The 20,720-nt window shown below is 42.8% G+C and overlaps 1 protein-coding gene across 6 annotated transcripts in view; it reads right to left on the bottom strand.

Annotated features, from left to right (window-relative positions):
• ZNF462 (zinc finger protein 462) overlaps nt 1–8,407 on the bottom strand; it is a 90,685-nt gene extending 82,278 nt beyond the window's left edge. The window contains exon 1 of one of the 6 annotated variants that reach the window (XM_077172369.1): nt 7,881–8,407. The gene's annotated coding sequence lies outside the window, so the exon portion shown is untranslated. Of the gene's footprint in view, nt 1–2,568; nt 4,330–7,285; nt 7,418–7,880 lie in introns of those variants that run through there. The other 5 variants (XM_077172366.1, XM_077172370.1, XM_054653406.2 and 2 more) reach the window with 5 other exon arrangements.
• Between the last annotated feature and the right edge of the window lie 12,313 nt (nt 8,408–20,720).

A 20,720-nucleotide genomic window follows, 5' to 3' on the forward strand; every position in this document is an offset into this window, starting at 1 on the left:
GTGCTTGCTGGAGCACAGGTTCCAAGTGTTACATTCCCTCCCATTCTGCCCTTTTCTTTGGAGGGGTCTGGGGACAGCCGTGTGGGAGGAATGTGCCTGCCTGGCCCCTGTGAGAAGTGGCCATTGTGTTTTGAAGCATTTGCATGACAACAGTCCAGCCCAGGATGACCCATCTTCTTCCCAAAAGGAATATCCTGTGATGCCTTCTTTCCACAGCCACCCAGATACCATCTCAAGCCACTGCTTGAACCCAAGGGCTGCAGGCGGAAGGGAAGGGTTTGCTCATCCCAGCAATGCAAAAGAAGCCCCCATTGTCCTACGAGGCCACGGAAACACTGACCACATGTGCATCAGAAGATTCCATTTTTAGCATCTTTCAAAACAAAGTCTTCTCTTTCACATTATCACGAGCACACTGAATCCTCAGTCCTCCTATATCGTTCTCTGCAATGTCTGCTTTGTTTTGTCTTGAAAAATCGTTCTCCTGCCTCTCTACCCCATGCCACTGCTCCATTAGCAGCAAGTTTCCACTGCACATAATTATGGCATGCCTTAGCCTACTTTTTTTCTGTTTGCTGAACAGCTCTGCCTATTTTCTACTTGTGCTGATGCTACCATTTACTTTTCCTGACGCTCTAATCCTTGTATCCTTTGAAGGCCTGACTTCCTCCACACCATGACAGCAGCTGGGGTTCTCAGGCCCCCTTCCAGACCTTTTTAATAGCAACTGTAATGCCATTCTGATGAACATCCCACTTCCTAATCTTCAGGTCAGCACAAAGCCTGCATCTGTAACAAGTGCTGCAAATACAACATCCCGGGCTGCTGAGCACCCATTATCTAAATGACTTCAAGTTATTAATTGCATATTCCTGGAACTGGAAGGAGAAGGAAAAACACTGTCACATAATGCAAGCACTTAGCTTCTTCACACATAATCCCAATTAGAAGGTCTTATTTTCCACCAGGAAGTAACAAGTGACACACGTCAAGAACTGAATCCTTAATTTAACTGGTTCAAAACTAACAGAAGTAACCCAGTGATACAAGTGCTTTCCCAGAATTATTTGTCCTCAACACACACTGGCCTTGCAATGATTGCTACCCTAATAAGCTCTAAATAAGTCCTTCCTAATCACTCATGACATTGATGCTGCGCCTACAGCTCTCTATGCTGACACTATTAAACAAGTATTCTTTAAGAGACTGCCTTTGACTCCACTCAAGAACAACTCCTGAACATCCTGAGGTCTCCTGTTTCCATCTTCTTTCAATTACCTGCTAAACTCAACTTAATTAATTGCCTCTCCTGATGGATCTTAACATCTTCTACCTAAGAAGGTGCTTTTAGCCCAAGCCAAAACCCCACTGTATTCTCCCTAGACAGCAGCTGTGGAGGTCCATAATTATAATTACAGACCACAAAAACCAGCCGAAAACGATGAGACTTTTGATCAAGCTAAAGTACAATGTATAGCACTGCTGCCAGGTCTGGGAGTTATCTTCTGATAGCAAGTGTATCTCAAAAATGGCTACAAAGCAGTCAAAACCAACCATGTGGGAAAGCTCTTTGCCAAACGCTGCTCAAGGAAATGTTCCTTCAAGTAGTGATTAGGCAGGGAGATTTTGAGTTACTGCAGTAACATTTGTTGCCTCAAGCTGACCAAACCAACTGCACCAAGACCTTCAACTCCCAGACAGGTGAAAAGAGCCCAGAGGGGAAAAAAAAATTACATTGTATTTAAGATTGTGTTCAACTGTTAGACACCAAACACAACGGCTCCCCTTTCCCTACCTCAAACTCTCTGCTCTTCCTCAAATCCCTTCAGAGACGTGTTTGTGCTGCAACCTCTGGCACAGCTTAATAAAGCTCAAGAGATGAGGGGCAGACTTTTTAGATCTTTGGTATTGTTTTTAACGTTGAAAGAACAAAACGGAACAGAACCCAAAAGCAAGAGAACTCACACAACTTTCTATTTACCTATGTGTTGAACTTCCCAAACACAAGCTGAAAGCAGAAGAACACTTCCAAAACTCAGGATGCAAATAAAGACCACATCTATTAAACCTGGTCCATTAAGTTTGGAAACTTCTACTAAAGACCTTTTTTTTTTTTCCTTTCATTTTTGCTACAACCAACAAGATAATTATCATAAGTCGATCTATCTCCCTTCCTCCCCCCTTTTCTTCTTTCAGCACTGGCATACAAACCATGCTATTTTAACTTCTTTCCTGTTCTCCCAGTTCTTCTGGAACATTTTATTTTCAACAGTCAACTCATTTGGAGAAGTGCCATGCTGAAGTTCAACCGTGTACAGTGTTAACTGTGTCTCTGCCAGCAGCTGAGGACTTGCATCACGCCACCTTCTCCTCCAAGCACCTCTTGATTAAACAATTTTTGAGTTCCTCTCTCTGAGAACTTAGCTGATGTTTAAGCAACCTTCACTCTCATCACGCTCCTTTTATTTCCCCACCCTCCCCCCTCAAAAATTATTCTCACTCTCTGAAGAGTGGAGATGGAATTTCTCATTCTCTCCTCAATTAATTCTCAGCAGACCTCCTGCTCACCTCCTGTGGGCCCAGAGATTTCTTGATTGTTTAGTACCCAACTGATGGAAAAGCAAGCAGGCATTTGGGCTGATGAAGTTCAACATCTCTGCTGAAGCCAGCAATTGGAAGTTCATACTTGAACACAGCTTGGATCAAGCATGCAAGTTAAGCCAATCACACAGCTGTGGCACTGGTAGCAGACCATGTTCATCCAGAACAAGTCCATAAAATATATAATCTTCTACTTCAAGGTAGAAAAGTATCTGTTAAGAGTCAAAATAAGAGAAATACACAATGCTAAAGGAGTATTTCCATTATTTTTCTTCCACAATAGATTGGAAGTGTAGCAAAATGTAAGGAAACAAAATAATACAGACATCTTGGCCTTTGTAGACCTTTCCTGATCTGTGGAAAACAGGACCCCATTCCTCCATCAGCAGCTTCTTCCAATCCCTATTTCACTGGGGACTTCTGCATTTGTCCCTAAGTTTGCCTGGTGAAGCTTCATCATGGGACAATATTAGTTAATGAGTAGTACACAGCTATTCACCAGTTTCACACTTTCAAGCCCTTTTTATGGAGTTTCTTACTTCAAAGCAGTGTTGTTCTGCCCGTTTAGGGAAATTATCCACAACACCACGCAGGGAAAGTGTTTCAGTAAACTGAGGTAATCTCAATTTATATTGTAACTCCACACATGTTGTTTGGAATAATGGGAAAACCCAATAGGAAATGCTAATTCACACTGGGTTTCTGGGAGTTCCAGATTTCAAGAGACATCTTTTGAGCTCTTCTGAAGTAATCTTCCTCAAACTGCAAGTTGTACTATTATAAGACTTAAGTTCTTCCCATTTCCTTTTTAAGGCTAAAATTAAACTTGCCCATTCCTTGGGGCCCAGAGGAACATCTGCCAGATGTCCAGACATCTATGTTGAACAATAGTCATCTACTTGTCAACTCTCTTTTTAATCATCCTTTTATCGGTCTTCATAAAAGTCAATTCCTCTTTTAAGTCAAAGTGCACAATGCTAATGAATTTTCTTATAAAGGTCACTGGATGATCACATTATTTTCCATTTCCACTTGCAGTTGCCCTGCTTTCCCTTTCCAGCACCCCATTATGTACTCATATTCTTCACACTCCAAGCATACACATTATTGTATTTGCAAAAAAAATAATATTTTTAATTATGAAAGGAAATTCTAAACATGACATATCAAGTTTCTCAACAACATAACCTGGTGTGAAGCTAGTGAAAATGTAAAAGGAAATCAAATAATCCTTTAAATATTTTTAAAGCAGTGGTTCATAGGCTATGTCTAGTAGGTGTGAGAAAAGTGATTAAGGAAAGCATATTTAAATACTGGAGAATAAGCTACCAATGCTTACTCTTTCTATTAGAGACTGGACCAATAAAAGATTCTGTGTGCTCCAAACCAAAAGCAATTGAAAGCCAGTGTCTGAATGAAGAAATTTACACCTGATTAGGAGAAACATTCATGTCACCACCATGGCATGAATTAAGATCATCTTTCTGGAGCTTCTTTAAAAACCAATGGGTTTTGGGGATTTTGTTTGTTTGGGATTTTTTTTTTTTTTTTTGGTGGGTAGAACTGCTTTGTGTTGTTTTGGGATTTTTTTTTTTTTTTAAATCAAAGTTCTTCAGCTAGAATTTTAACAGCAAGGTGAACTTCAGTCTGCCTGGAACCACAGCAAGAAGCACCATTAACAAGAGTACAATTCTCTGAAGAGGTTTCAATCTCATAGTGAGGAAACCCAGGGAAAAAACCCCCCCCCCAAAAAAAAAAACAACCAAAAAAACCCCATTACGACTACTGACACGTTGTTTGGTTTTCTAGGGCGTTAAGAGGCCCTCCCAAAAAGATCCTGATCTTAAATCTCAGAGCCGTTCTTGGATTGCACATGCCACGCTCAAGGGCAGTGTGTCTGCAGGGCACTGCCAGCACTGGGCTGACCTCCCCAGAAGCCAGAGGAGAATTCACAGCTCTGAACCATGAGCACTCTGCATACAGTCCATGTAGGGGATGGATATTTGGGATCCGACCCAAATGAGCAAAGGTCAGTGGGAAATCTTTTCAATTTTTCTTCAATGGCTGACTTAGACCTGTGCAGAGGTCTGAAAAAATACATCAAAAAATATCACCTCGGGGGGGGGGGGGGGGGGAGGGAAGAAACCCAAAACACCACAACAGCACTAAAAACAAACAAACAAACAAACAAAACCCCAAAACCAAAAGCAGTTAGCCTCTATTTTTGTCAAAATATAAGATTAAACATACCTCTGAAATGGTATGTTCCATGGCCTTCTTCTGAAAGATGGAGACAACCAGAGAACCTCAGTAATTTGGGTGACACATCAGCAACCAGAACTTAAGAAATGCACAGTTGATAAAGCAATATCCTTCCGAGGTATATTAGATTGCACATTAAAACATTTCTTCCACAGCAAAAATAAAACAAGGGCATTGATTTTTAACCTCTAAGACGGATCTCGAGTTCATCACCCCGTCACTGCAATCCTCAAATCCTTCTGGTTTTTTGCACATCTGGGAGGGTGTTCTGATTCAGATTCACTGGTCGCCCATCCTACCACTTAACATCTTCCCATATTTGTCCTTAAACACCTTAGAATAATCAATGTATGGACATCACTGACACCTTTCCATGGAGCTGTGCCTTCAAGCTCAGCAGCACCCCACCCCAGTGTCCCTCTCCTGCATTTCAGGATGGATTTTGAACTTTTTGAGGAATTGCATCTACTGTGCATATTTCAGTGGGTGGGAAAAGATCCGAGGCCTGCTTTGGGTCTACTCAAAATTGCTTCAGATTAAAAGGTGGGTTAAAAACAAAGCACACGGATTCCTGCTCAACTGCTATCTCGCTTTAAAGATCTCAGGTTTCCATAATGACATTAAAATCACAGTAAGAATGTTGCTGTAAGTTTTCAGGAAAAAACAGTATTTTATGACACCAAAAAGACAGCTGTGAAAACTGTTTTGCTTTTTCCAAGAGAAATTATGTATGTTATGATGCTCTGAGGAACCTACTAAAAGCTTGCCAGTATCACTTTAATGCAACCTAGTGAGTGGGGAGAAATATTCCATCTTAATTTAAAACACATCCAAAAGATGGAATGCTCTTGAAAATGAGATGTTAAAAATCCCAAAAATTAGGCATCATCACCTAGGAAAAAAAGAGACATTTCATGATACCCTCTGGAAGAACCTGAGCAGCCTCAAGCTGCACGCACTTACCTCCAAATGCTTTCAGAAATCTAAAAATATATGCTTATATACACTATTTACTTGGCCAACTGATCAACCTCCAAAATCCTGTGGTCTTTAACCAAGGAAAAATATCTAGAAAGGTGACCTCCGCATGAGAGCATCAGAGAAAAAAAGCCTGAGGATGTGTTTCTCTGTGTGAAGGAGAATCTGAGCAATTTCCTCCAATCCTCATTTCCTGATAGCATGAAGACAGCGAGAGAAGACCCATCACAATGTTGTGCATTGAAAAAATCTGAAGGGGAAAACCTTAGGGGGAAAAAATCATGATTAAGCCAGCTCCTCTGCCCAGCAAAGCCTCGAAACATGGAGAGACATCCACAATGTTAGGAGCACTTCCCATCTCAGCTTTGTCTACTCTCTCTCTCTCTCTCTCTCTCCTCCATTTTCTGGTGGAGCTAGAGAACATGACATGGCTTACCTGACTCAGATCACAGCTCTCTGCCAAACTAGTCACTTCCTCTTAGACATGCAAGCAGCCTTCATGAGACAAACAGACCCCCACAGACGCACACACAAAGCAGGAGCAAGAAAGCACTCAAAAAACTTGGGAGGTCTCTCCCATTCCAAACACCAGAGAAACAAATGAAACTTTTTGCCTTTTTCTCCCCCCCACCCAAAAAAAAAAAAAAAAAAAAAAAAAAAGAGAGGGAGGTGAAGGGGAAAGGGAAGGGAGGAATCCTATCAGATCACAACCACATGAAGCTCCAGGAGGATTCTCTGTGTGAGGAGAATAGAAACCACAGTGCTGAGGGGAGCCGGGGGGCACGGAGAGGGGGGAGAAGGAAGGAGAAGGTTTCTCCAGAAGACATAAAGAGCCTGTGGACTGTGTGTGTGCATGTGTGCGAGAGCGAGGAGAAGCTTTGTGTTGTGGAGCCTGGACTGGAACCAAAGCAGACAGCTTGCAAATGGAGGACAGGGAGATAAAGAAAGGGAAAGAGGGGGAGAGATAGGGAGAAACCTGCTCCGGGTGGGTTGAGAAAGGGGCAAAGGGGAGAAAGCGCCTTCTCCCTTGCCTGGTTTAAAGGTAGGGACATCGGGGAACTGAGCGAGTAGAAGTGGGCTCCTTCCCCTTCCTTTCTTCCCTTCTCGCTCTCCTTTCTCTCAAAGGAGAGCACAAGCGTGTGTAATGGCTCCTGCTCTCCAGCTGAACGCTGTCCTCTCCTCCAAGCCACCTCCTGCGGGCACCAGCAGCCCCCCAGCCCCGGCTCCAGCCGCCGGGGACCCCCGCATCCCAACTCCAGGAGAGCCGCGGAGGGGGCACCACCGCCGGGGTGAGGAGGGCAGCGAGAAGAGGGGACCAGGAGGAAAGAGGAGGAGGAGGGGGAAGAGTGGCTGGGAGAAAGGAAGAAAGAAAGAAAGAAAGAAAGCAAGAAGGAAAGAGAGAGAGAAAGAAGGGAAGAAAGGAAGGAAGGAAGAAAGAGGTCACCCGATTGCCTGGGTCGTGCCAGCACGGAGCTTTTCTCTCCTCCGTGTGTCTCCCGTCTCTGATCCAAGTCCACACGCACAGCACCATCCAGACCTCGCACACACACACATATCCTCTCAGGCACCCCCCACCCCGAAAGCTCGGCTGGTATCTCACTTATCTCCCCATATTTCCCCCCACCTCTCCCCCCACCACCCCCCCCGTAATGCAACAACAAAAAATTAATTAACCGCCTTCCTCCTCCTCCCACCACCACCACCACCACCACCAGCACCTCCTCCTCTTCTCCTCCTCCATGCAAGAGACTTCTCTCTCAAACAAAACACCCCGCTCTCGCTCCCCTCTCTTCTCTCTCTCTTTTTTTTTTTTTTCCTTCCTTTCTTTCTTCCTCCTTCCTCCGTTGACCGAATGAATGGATTTCAGAGGAAGGTGGTGGAAAGAAAGACAGACGTAAAAGACCAAACAAAATAACACACGCACACACAACAGAGAGAGAGACACACACACACACACCACACACACACGCACACAACACAAACGAGAGATGATCTCTCCAATGCCAAACCAGAGATGGGTTTTAATTGCAAGAACTTACAGGAGCGTCCCGGCACTGCTGCTCTTGCTGCTGCCTCCTCTCCTCTCCTCTTCCTCTCTGCCTAGCTCTTCTTGTTATTGTTGTGGAAGTTGTTTTGTGAGTCTCATGTGCTCCTTGCCAGGTCTCAGCAATGGAGGATCGCCATCTTTCCCTGCTTTTCCCCCCCTCTCTCCCTCTCCCTCTCCCTCTCTCTCTCTCTCCTTCACTGGTTTGCTGCAGCTGCAGATGACCTGAGATATCCGTCTCTCTCTCTCTCTCTCTCTCACCCTCTGTGTCTCTCTCTGAATAATGAGCAACCAGAGGGAGAGAGAGAAAGAAGACAATCTCCTCTCCTACCACACAAAACGCAAGAGCACCAGGGGGTGCAAGAATCCTTTCTAACAACAACAACAACGTGTAGGGGAAGAGGAGGAAAAAGAGAAAGAAGAGAGAAGAAAAGAGAGGAGGAAAAGGCAAGAAGAAAGAGGAGGGAGGTGGAAGAGGAGGGGGGAAAGCAAGCAAGCGAGAGAGATCCAGCAGGCAGACAGATGGAGGAGAAGATGGTAGTGATAGAGGAGGAGGTGTTGAAGATGAAGGAGATTAAGAGGAGGAAGGTGGTAACAAAAAGTTAAGGTTTGGGACACTGAATCACTCACAGGCCAGGGAGGAGGAGAAGAAGGGGGAAAGATCTGAAGATCTTCCCCTTCCCAAGCTGTTGCCTTCACAAAGCTTGCAGTGCAGGAGCGCTCAGCAGCTCCTGCGATGCTGGGGGAGCCGCTGGGATGGAGCGCTCTGCTGGGTCATAGCTCTCTTCCAGCCATGACAAAAACCGGTTTCTGCATGCAGATCTGCCCCCGAGGTGATCCCTCAGACACATCCATCTAGAGGCTAATCTTCCCTGAGCAGGGTAAAGAACATAAATGGAGCTGGAGGTTGCAAAGTATAAAACCAGATCTACCACGTGGTTGGTTTTTAATCCCCCTTCCAGCTCGCATTTGATGTGGAGAAAGGACACTCGAATTGTCCATTTCTGGCACGTATTTTGAAGTCTACTCCTGGAAATAAAGACAGTCATCTCCAGGTTTTTTATTTCTCACAAGCGTTTGGGAGAAAAGAGAGCTTGCACTACTATCACCAAAATCACTTCTACGTTGGTGAAACGTTGTTTTTTGTTGTTTTTTTTTTCCGCCCGCAAAATAAAATAAATAATTCCACTTAAAACAACTTTTATGCCTCCCAACACCTAGTTGTCTGCCTCTTTTGTGACTGATTATTTAAAACCGTGGAAACTAACGATCAAGGCTCACAAAGAAAGGTATCTGGGTGATGAAGGCAAGCAGACAAAGACAAAGCGGCTGTAGCCTGCATTTTTATTTAGTCTCGTTTCTATTAAGCATTGTCCTGAGCTACTTCTTTTTTTGCTCGGCACCCCCACCTCAGCTCAAAACCGAGCCCCCCCCTCCCCTCGCACAGCACCAGGTCAGATTCTTTCTGGGGTTATGTCTGGCGAGGGAAAGGGGGATGGGGGTGGAGGGGCGGGAGGAATTAGGGTTTTACGTGCAGACTCAGTAAATCAATACGCGGGGAGTGAGGCAAAATCAATTTGAGCGCAAGGGCATGGCTGGGTGTTGGAACATCAGTGGGGTTTCTCCAGCTCTGCAGCTTTGCATGGCTGGGAGAGGGACTAGAACCACGGAGCTCCGGTTCGGATGGAGGGGGGAGATGCTCCCCTGCTCCCGAGGAAAGTTAGCAACGTGAGTGGTGAACCTGAGGTGATCTCCTGGAAATTTTTTTGGGTTTTACTGACTCTGTTGAGAAGTCAGGCGTGTTAGAACTTCACTGTGTCTCTCTCAGCTCAGCTGAAGACCAAGCGCAGGAGCACTGAGCACAGCAATGAAATAAAATAAAAATGAACGAAAATCGGTCGCCCAGGTGGTGGTCAAATATTAAACCCATGCATCCTCCGATCTTCCCATCCGCAAGAATGCCGTGAGGACAAAGCACACATGCAGGATCTCTCCCATTAAATCTTCCTTTTCTTTGAGCCGTGCAAGTTAATGACTAAACAGGAGAAAGATCTTCTCCCTCCTCCTCCTCCTCCTCCTCTCCCCTCTTTCCGCTCCCCCCCCTCCACCCCAAACAAGTGCTGTGAGGAATGGGAGGAAGGATAATATCTGGGCAGAAGGAGCACTGTTGGATTTAGAGAATTCTTCTTAAGGAAAAGGGGGAAAAAACCCACCAAAACTGAGGATTCCTACTAAGACTCCTGGTTTCATGCAGACAAACGGAGCGGACACCTCCTAAGAAGCTGATAAAAGAACATTAAGGAAAAGGGAGGGACTGTCTTTACGGCTGCCAGAATGTGCATGTGTTCTGCCTGCAATTTTCTATAAATCATCCTCATCGCAGGAACAGAGCGCCTGGGCTTTGCAATCCTTGACGTACCATCAACGCCGAGACAGATAATTCACCTCTTTGTCTCTCAGCGTTTTAAATTTAAAACCCAGGCAAACAAACAAACAAACAAAAACAAACGGGGAAAAAAAAAAGAGAAAAACACCCCACCAAAAACAAACCTAAACAAATTAAAAAAAAAAGAGAAAAAATTAAAATAAATTAAAAGCGAGCGACAAAGACCAACCCACAACCACAAAACACGTTGCTTCTGACCAGAAAGAAAGAAACTGGATCTTCATGGAGATACTCTGGAAGTGTTTTCCCGCCCTATCCCCCCGCTCTTTGGGAGGCGGGGGAGGGGGGAATCCCTCGCTCGCCGGTCCCGGAGGAGCCCCCCGAGCCCCGGGGGGACCCCCGGAGGAACCGGGGGCAGCGCGGGGGGCTCGGGGCGGGGAGATGCTCCCCGGGGCTCCCGTGGTCCATAACTTCCTCCCGCGGGCTTGCTGCCGTCCCCAGGGGCGCTCCGAGCGAGGTGGGCACGCTGGGCTCTCAAGAAGCGGGGAAAAAGCAAAGGGGGAGCCACCCCGAGCCCCTCGGAGCGCTGGTTTCGCTCAGGAAGGGGGATCTGTGGCTAACGAGAGGAGAGGGGCGAGCCCGGGGGGTGCAGGACCCTGCGAGGCTGGTGGGAGAGCGGGGGGGACCCTCCTGGAGAGCCCCGGCAGTAAAGGGGTTAATCTGGCTGACAGCCCCCTGGTGTTAATTAGCTCGGCGGGTTAAGTGTCCCATTAAGGGAGATGGGGATGGTTGGCTCCTCTCGGGGTGCCGGGGGATGTCCCGGGGCTCCGGAGCCCTCGGCAGCCCCGCTCCGGGATTTCAGGGCGATTTCAGGGGGATTTCAGGGCGATTTCAGGGCGATTTCAGCTCCTTCCTGTCTTCCCAGCACAGGTGGTGTCCCACCGCCGTGGTGGTTGGAAGCCACAGTAGAAGATCTTTGGTTTTAAATTAAAGAAATTAAGCCTTTGCTCGTTTATCTGGTTGATGTTCCACCATGTAGCCACGGGAAGAAAAAGCCATGGGTGAGGCGAAAAAAACCACAAAAAACCCCCCAAAACCAACCAAACAACTGTTGGTTTTTCAACCAACAGTTGAAAAAGAAGAACCAAACACAAGCATCTTTCCAGCCTCTGGGACTGACTGTATCTTTCCTCACCCGGAGAATGTGACCAGCCTGATCCCGATCCCAAGCATTTCATCCCTCAATTTGCAAATGGAAAATCCCTCAAAATCCCTCAGTTTGGGCTTGGCTGTGGTGCAGTGAGTCAGGTTTGCATGGACACACCTGTGTCCTGTTCCTGTGAGCCCCAGGGTAGCAAGACCCCAGGCAGAGGGGAGAGAAGATGGTGTAGAAAGATCAAGATGATGCTGTCCTGAATTTCCTTTCCTCCTAGCCCATTCCCCCCCAGCCAAACCTGTTTCTCCACGGGGTCTAATTATCTTCTCAGGATGGCAAATTGGTGCATTTAACATGGAAAGTGAACACAGCCGTAGTGAGCAGGAGACATCAGGAAAGCAACGTGGAAAATAAAGATGCTGAAAGCAAAATCTGTGTACACAGTCAGCAGTGAAGCACTGTTGTTAATGTCCCCTCACAGAACTGGAAGTGGCTTCTCTTTTTACGCCCCCCAGATTTGGAAGAAATTCTTCATTTTCCTACAACAAGTTTGTATGAACTTGTATTTATTCTCCTCTTCTTCACAGCTGTTTTGTCCTACCAGAGCCAGGCTTCAGAGTCCTTATGCAAGGGGCAAGTAAGTATTGTGTCAGCTCCCTGAACAACTGAATACCAGTCTGTCTGTAGAATATTATGTTCTCCAGCTCTTGAGAGAATTTCACTTTCCTGTCTAAAAAAGATTAGTAATGTGTTGATCTGACTTTTACCCTGGTAGGTCTTATATTTTTTTAACCTCTACGAGTTTCCTTTTTGGGAGATAACTTTGAGGAGAAGCTGGTTGTCTGGAAGTGCTGATCTATGAAAGACAAGGGACATAATCTCATCAAGAAAATTTCCTTTACGCAAGTACTCTTATAGACGGCAGTGTATTCAAGAAGCTTTACCTGTAAATAGTGCAAATCTAGGCTCTTAAGAACTCTTCAGAAAATTCTCCCATTAAAACACAAAACTTTTAGCCTGCTAACGAAATTTGAAATGCTTTTCTTTCAACGTGGCAGTGCTCAGACTGGGATCTCCAAGAGCAAGCTCTTCACGGTGAGATCACTTTTGTCTGCAGGCGCACCCTAGAATGTTAAAAACCCACAGAAAGATGTATTTTTATGTTGCTGAGAATGCTTAAGAGAAGTGCACTGGTGAGGACCGTGCTGGATGTTGGAAGTAACTTCCTTCTCCGACAGATGCACAAGTGGCAATTATTAGAAATAGAGGTTTTGCTCCCTTGAGGAAGCTGAATCTTTAACAGTCGAAATGCTTGAGTAAACTCGCAGCTGGGTTTTTATACTTGCCCCCAGCGTTCCTCAAAAACTCTTCACTAGGACCAGGACTCAAGAAATCACTTTGCAAAGAGAAGCAGACAACCAGTCCTTCTCCAAAACCTTTTAACTGAGGCGTGAGACAGGAATAATGGATGTGTGTGGTGCTGGCAGGCTGTGGTAGACCGCAAGGTGGGTTTGGTGGGTACCACAGGTCACACTTCCCCAGCCTCAGAACATGCCTGGAAGTGCAGGCAGCAGGGAAAAAAAAAAAACAAACTTGTATTTGGAGAGACCAGTGAAACTTGCAGTGGAGTTAATGAAAAAGAATTCCTCCAGTGTTAAAATTAACTGGGCTGGAACCAAACTAAACACATCCGTTGGTCGCTAAAACGTGAACCACAAATGGCCCTAGATCTTCATTAAGTAATTTGTCGGCGTGCATCCACTCTTCAGTGATAAGTTTTGATTTAATAAAATAATAGAATGCCGTCTAGTCGAAAGGAAGTTTTATCCAGCACTAGAATACAAGCAACAAGCCCGACTTTGCAAAAAAAAATCTGCAATTACCATAACAAGGATTTCTAAGCAGCTAAAGGCACATCCTGACTTCACTTACTGCTAAAAAGCAGTGACCACGAAGCTTAATCAAATTCACTTTTTTTTTCACTTTTGAAATCTTTAGAAGCAAAATATTCTTTGCTGTAGGTGCAAATTAAGTTTTATGAAATTCAGTCCTTCAAAAGACACAGCTGGATTTCATTTACCTTCAGCATGGCTTTAGATGGAGTCAATGAGATTGAAACTGCAGTCATTTTACATCATCTGACCTCTGGACGATGACAACAGTTTGCTGGTTGGGATAAGGTATCCCAATATTGCATTATGCTCACTGCTAAGAAGACTTCTTAAGGAGAGAAACATTTTGATTTTGTCTTCAGAGGAGAGAGGTACTGAGTGATTTGTGAAATGATTTTGAATTTATGGGTTAGATACAAACGGTTTCTGGCTATATTTACTGGTCATTTTTCAGAGTGTGCTCCCCCCTCCTCGTGTATTTTACTAGATGTATGCAATTCAATACAAATCTATTTTTGCTTGTGCTTGTACACCTTGAGAAAAGCATTTCCTTTTTTTTTTTTTTTCCCAAGACCTAAATAGAACCCTTACATCTCTTGATATGTCTCTCTAACACCTCAGTATTTTTAAAACTTAAGCCCTCAAATACCAGCCAATAATTTTTATTCTGTGTGTCCTAACCAACCTGTATAATATACAGCCTCCAAAAGGCTTGAGATCCCCTTCCTAGCCGGTTTTTCTGATACCTAATTTTTCTAGACACACCATAAAATTGATCAAGGCCATCTCTGGCTTTGTAGGGAAGTACCTGCTACCACAGAATAATCTGTCTGGTATATGCAGTTTGATGACATTTTTATTGATACATTACAAAGTTAGCCCAAGTTTCTTCTTTTGAAGCAACTCCAGCAGGTATTTTCGTTGCCTGTGGAAGGATTTCAGGCGTAGTTGATTTCCCATCTTGCATGCCTTTGAAGATATAAAAAGGAAACAATGTATTTTATCTTCTGCTTTTTGAAATACTCCAGTTTATAGTTTATTTCCTAATGAAGTTGTTTCTTCGTCAGCTTTTGCTGAAGTCCCAGTGGTGCCCGTGGGTCAATTCCAGTTCGTTTTCCCTGGGAGCAGAGGGATGCACACTGCAGAAAGTGGAACATTGCTGAAGTGCCTGCCAAAGCTCTGTTCTTCTAATAATGTCATTTGTTTTGGGCACACCTTTCCTCTCTCTGAGCTTGTCACTGCTGCTGCTGCTGCTCTGGAGGGGTTTTGACAAAATCCCTCTGCAGAGATTTTGCTCAGGATTTGGAATCTGTGGCCAGCAGAAAACCAAGGTCTTCCTCATCCATTTGCTGGCCATTCATCTCTGTTGAAACATTGAATTTTCTCTAATCCCATGTATTTATGGCACTTTTAATTTTTTTTTCCCTATTCCACATCTCCAAATGATCAGCCAAATCCTCAGCTGATGCAATTTGGCTGGCTTCATTGACTCCAATGGATAAACTGCTAATTTAAACCTTCTGCTTGGCTCATTCTTGCATCTAATTGGGTTAATAATCTTTACCAATTCCTTTCAGTATTTTAGAGATTTCTCTTTTTTTCTTGTAGGTGTTATGTATTGCAATTATGTGCTTCTCTCCATTGGTGTTTTATCTATGATTCAGTGATACCTCTTAAAGTCTTAGTCTGTTTTAAAAATTACATTTCTTTTCTGCTCCCCTTTCTGATCTCTCCAGAGTTATTGTCTCCTAATGCCCACCCTGACCTCCTTTATTTTAAACCACACTTTTTGCTGAGTTTCTCTCTGCATTAATTTAATTTAATATGCTGTATTTCAAAGGAGCCCTTCTTCTGCAACATCTCACCTATACTTGTGTTGTGACAATTATGTAGAAGGCATTTTTTCCCAGTTTTTATCTTCACAGCTGTTCTGTTCTCTAGAATAACTGAAGATGCACCATTTGTGATGTGAGTTCATATTTCCAGTGATTGCATTGCAGACTGATCTAGTCAGGGATAGCCAATCCTGTTGTCATGAAATGTAACCTCATCTTTAAGGAGACTGGTGCTATAATGCATATTAAAAAGAAAATAAAACCAAAAAAAAGCAACTAAAAAGCCCCAAAAATTCAAGTGTATTTCATAATTTATGGACATCCTTACCTGTCTTGTGACTGCACATAGTAATGTTTTTTACACTAACATGTGGAAACAGCTGGAAACATTTTGTTTCCTTTTTTCCAGCACAAAAAATATGAGGATTTTCCAGATCTTTTATGGAAGCCCAGGCTTTTGAGGTGACTGGGTGGATCCCATTAACAGGGAGAAGGTAGGACAAAAGAAAGATGCAGAAAAGAACACAAAAGAAAGTCCATAAATAGTACCAGCACAGTTGGAAAAAAAAATCCTCACCTACAACTGCAAAAATATTTCAGCATCCCATTCTGTCTTCAGAAAGGTAACAATTATTTATACATATCAGTCTCTATGTAAATGCCACCTGTCCAATCAATATATTAATATTTGAATTAATTTCAATAGAAGATGGCAGAAAAAAAAAAAAAGCCATCATTTCCTCAGTAATGAACTAATTTATCTGAAAATCTGACAACTGCAAGTGGGTGGTACTCCTTTTGGTGTAGTCTTTCAAAAGATATAGCTGCAATCAAGCTGGTACTTATTATTCTAATAGTAAAACATGCCGAGCATCAAAACTTGACATGGAATGTAATGAGAAGTGATATAATTGAGCAGAGATTTAGCAGATATGTTATTAGTTATGTTATTGTGAGAGTGATTTCTGCTCTGGGTCAGGGAAGGGAAGGGAAGGGAAGAAGGAAGAACAGGGAAGGGAAGAACGGGGAAGGGAAGAACAGGGAAAGGTCATAAAAGGGAAAAGAAAAAGAAAGGTTCAATTTTGACTTGATTGCAGTAGTAACCAGAGGAAGGGATTCAGGGGAAGGCTCAGATGTAGCTGGAATCATCTGCTGATGCTCAGTGGTGGTATCTGGGACAGATTGAAAGGGACATAGTGGGTATTAGGAAATGCACCAGCAAAGGCAAAGTTTTTTCAGAACAGCCACAAAGAAATTAGTAGCTTCATGGAAAACACTTAGGGTACACATTTTGGGTGGAAAAGGTGAGAACAATACCAAGTTTGCAGCTCTTCAGAAGGAAAACTAGGTCAATTACATATGCTGGGGATATAGTCAGGTTTATTCTGCAGCCAGTTAGCTCCAGTTCCATTGAATGTGCACTGGAAATTGCTCCCTGTCTCTAGACTGGATTATCAGACCTGTTGCTGCTTGCCTGCTCTGTTCTCAGTAATTTTTTATTGTTTTGGGTTTTTTTTTTTTTTTTTTTTGGTTTTTTTTTTTTTTTTTTTTTTTACTGCAGGTGCTGCTGCCTGTGGAAGCTTCTGCCTGGTGCTTGGTCATTCTCCAAGGTCCAAGTGTGCATGTTGCACAACGTGTTTCTAGTCATTGTGAGTGCAAATTAAATTCTGATAAATGTGCCTCAAACACAGCTGATGCAGGTACTTCTGAGTCTGCAGAGAGCCTGGAGCAATAGCTCCAAGAGGTTTGGACCGTCTCATTCATCTCAGTATGTTCTTAAGTTGTCATTCTTCACATTCTTCTAACTTAAACATCAGCTTTAGAGCTGGGCTCGCATGTTTAACTGTTTCCCTTTTGATCATTTCATAGAAGCCCTCTGAAGTTTTTTTTTATTCCCTAATTTCAAAGTGTTTCTTGTGCCTTCCAGGTGAGAAAGTCCAGAGCTACAGTGATATCTGTTTTCCCTCTTGACAACTTTCAAGCTGCAAATGGGAATTTCCATTACAAGAACCCATGACTAGAAAAAAAAAAAATAGGGACTCCAACAAATTAATTGGTTTCCCTACCTACTTAATTGTCCCTGGGATTAATGTACTGAGTGATTAATTGCCTTCATAGCCAGTTACTCACGGGTTTCAATGTCCTCAGTGTAAAATCAAGCTGCCATGTGATTTCACAGCAACAAGAACCCCTTGGCACACCAGCTCAGGGGTGGTTTGCTGGTGAGGATCTCAAAAGGTCTTTTCGCTCTTCATCTTGCACTCCTGGGGTTGGAGGGCTGGTGTTCACCAGTTTTGTTCCACCAAACCTGATGTGCTGATCAAATCACAGCAGCTGGGTGCTCCACGAGTTTATTTAAAGCAATTGCTCTTTGCCCCTTGGGATGGAAGGACAGCAGAGGAGGTGTGAATCACAGGAGGTGGACACTTGGCATTCCTGGGCAGTGTGCAGCTCCTGCCTCAGTGTTCAGCACCAGAAGGAGCCCAGTTTCCCAGCTGACCTCTTCATCTGCCATGAGCTGTTTTACCTTGGTCCTCCCCAGCAAGCAGGACTGAAACCCACCCTCAGGCCAAGCTCTGGGATAGCCACAGTTTTTAGCCTGATGGGTGAGCCCAGCCAGCTTTGTGCTTTCCCTCTCTCCCAAGGGTTTCTTTGCCTTGCTAAGGTCTCATCTGCATCAGGAAATGGACCAGCCAAGCTCTTGAGGTATCATTATTTCAGTGTAACCAGCCCATTTCCTGGGTAGACAAGCCCTTAGGACTAATCTCCTTGCCTGACACACAACCCCAGTTGCAGAAGCCTTGGAACACGTTTTGGGAGTTCTCATTTCACTCCTAGATTACGAAGCCTGCCAGACCTTTTCATTTTGTTCGGGGCTTCCTGCCATTGCAGCATTGGAGCCCATCTGATTCCAGATCTTTTGCCCAGCAGCCAAGGAGTTCCAGCCAAGCCACACACATCCTGCCACCAGGATGCTCCCACTGTGCCAAGCTCAAAATCCTCCTCAGTTCTTCTGCCCATGGATAGCTAACCTTGTTCAGGCACTAATGACTTGAGCAGTGGAGATTTTGAGGCCAGAATAAAGGTTTGGAGGTCTATGGTTTTCCCTCATTGTTAATTTTCACAAAGGGATACAGAGGCAACTGCTCCTGGAGAGTTCTGTGGCCTAAATGCATCAATACCCTCCACTGTCTCCAATGTTGCCTTGCAAAATCAAGAAATTCCATTTTTCCTATTCAATCCTTTTCATAGTTTAACCATCAAACACTGATTTTTTTTTTTTTTTTCATTAGCTTACCTCTGTGGAAATAGCAGGCAAAGATGACATTTTTTTCTTCTGCAGTCTTTGTTTCATGGTTTTCTATATCCCATTGTTCTTGCTTTAAGTTATTTTACATATTATTAAATTATATGAAAAAAACCCAAAACACCAGAACACCTGAGAGATTTGCAGTGATACAGATAGATGTATCCTATGAAGACACTTAAGTGTGAGTACACACCACAGGCTGAATAGGTTTATTTGCATTTTGTAGTTTTCAGTTTTAATAAGTCTCACACACTATTCCTAATTTTCTTTTTCTTTTTTTTTTTTTTTCAATTAGATTCCAAGCCAGACCAGCAAAAACAAGTTTATATGGAGTTTTTAGCATTGGGGGAATGCACCATAAAAAGAAGATTGCAGCAGACACAAAAGTTTCACTGTATAGCAGTAATTCTTCTTCTTGCTGTGTAAAATTCAACAGTACAGAAGAATCCCACTGCTTGAATGCTCTCAGGTAGGAAGTGCAGTAACTCCTGCTCATCCCTTTACTGGAGGGGAAAAAAAAAAAAATAATAAAGATCACAGTCCTGGCTGTTTTCCTCACAATTTCGACCTCGCTTCTGCCAAGTTTTGTCAGGGCCTTCTGCTCACCTAAAATCCTCTAAAATCTAAAATATCTCCAGTGCCTGTCAGCCAGGTCTGTCCTCCCTCATTTGTCCCGTGCCTTGGGGACGAGGCTGAGGAGCAGCATTCCCCTGTCCTTCCCAAGGATCTGCTCTCCAGCCGGGCTGGCTGTCCCCGGGGCCCCAGAGAGTCACCACGTTTCTCCTCACAGAGAAAAGCAAAGCACAACTTCCCGAGAAATTTCTAAAATTCGTATTCTCTAAACCTCAAAAAAAACCCCAAAAAACCCCCCAATTCTTATCTCATTTACTACACCTGTATTTATTCACAATTAAAAATTTTGAATATTTAATTATATTAATATATTATGTATTAATTATATATAATAGATATTGTTATATTATTAAATTATATATTATTATATTATTATATATTATATTATATTATATTATTATCTATAGTTAGTATGTATCTATATATAGTATGTATATAATATATTAACTATAATATGATTTTTAATACATTATAAAAATTATTTACCTAAAATTAATAATTAAATTCTAAAAGAAATGTTTTAATTCACTAATCAATTAAATCCATATATGTATATCAAGACTGTCAACTGACAGTCACAAAGGACTATACAATAAAGTACAATTAAATACTTAACAAATTCTAATATAATTAATATAATAAATATAATATAATATAATATAATACAATACAATATAATATATGATATGATATGATATGATATGATATGATATAATATATATTATATATAATATATAATATATATTCTATATTATGTATATTTTGTATATTAAATATTAAATATTAAATATAATATAATATAATATGATAATTTACCTTCTAATAAAATAAAATAAAATAAAATCCTCCTCATTATTCCTCTGCATCATAAAAAAAAATCTACAATATTTAAAATAAAATATATTCAAATACCAGAGGGACACATTTATCTCCACTGAGATGTCTCCCTACATCCAGCCACTCCTTTCATCCTGCTCCACCAGCACATTTCTCTTGCACTGGGCACTCGAGGTTGAAATCAGGGCTGGGAAGGGCCTTGGAGTCCAAAGATGTGACCTGGAACAAAGTGTTGGAACTGAATGCTGTGCAGATGAGGGAATTTGTGTCTGGAGGGCCATCTAACTTTTTCCTGTCTCAAAAAAAAAAAAAAAGTGTTTGTGAAAGGTAAAAAAAGAGCTCAGATTTTGAAATGTGAATGCTGTTGATCTTGTTCTTCGGTTCATTAAGAAATGCTCTTGTAAGTGAGGACAAAAATCAAATTAATCCCATTCCCTGCCACTAGTGATGCTTTTCCCTGAAGTCTTGGGAGCATTAATCATTTCCTATTCTCTCCTTTTCTCTGGAACATAAGAGAGGAAGATGCAATGGCTTTTAATTGATCTTCCTGAGAAGCATGGGTGTATTGGGTCGCCTCAGCCATGCAACAGAACACAATTAAACTTATTCTGAAAAATTAAAAAACACACCACAGAAGGCGACCAATTAATCGAGGCACTTCTTATTTCAGGTTTCTTTTTGTTAATCAGTGTGTAATTTTTAATGGCCATGAAGTAAAGTTGTCAAGAAAACAAACTTTTAAATTCAAGAGAGGTTCGATATTTTGAATTTTCTTTTTGTTCTATT

The sequence above is a fragment of the Agelaius phoeniceus genome, chromosome Z, assembly GCF_051311805.1.
Source record: "Agelaius phoeniceus isolate bAgePho1 chromosome Z, bAgePho1.hap1, whole genome shotgun sequence".
Lineage (NCBI taxonomy): Eukaryota > Metazoa > Chordata > Aves > Passeriformes > Icteridae > Agelaius > Agelaius phoeniceus.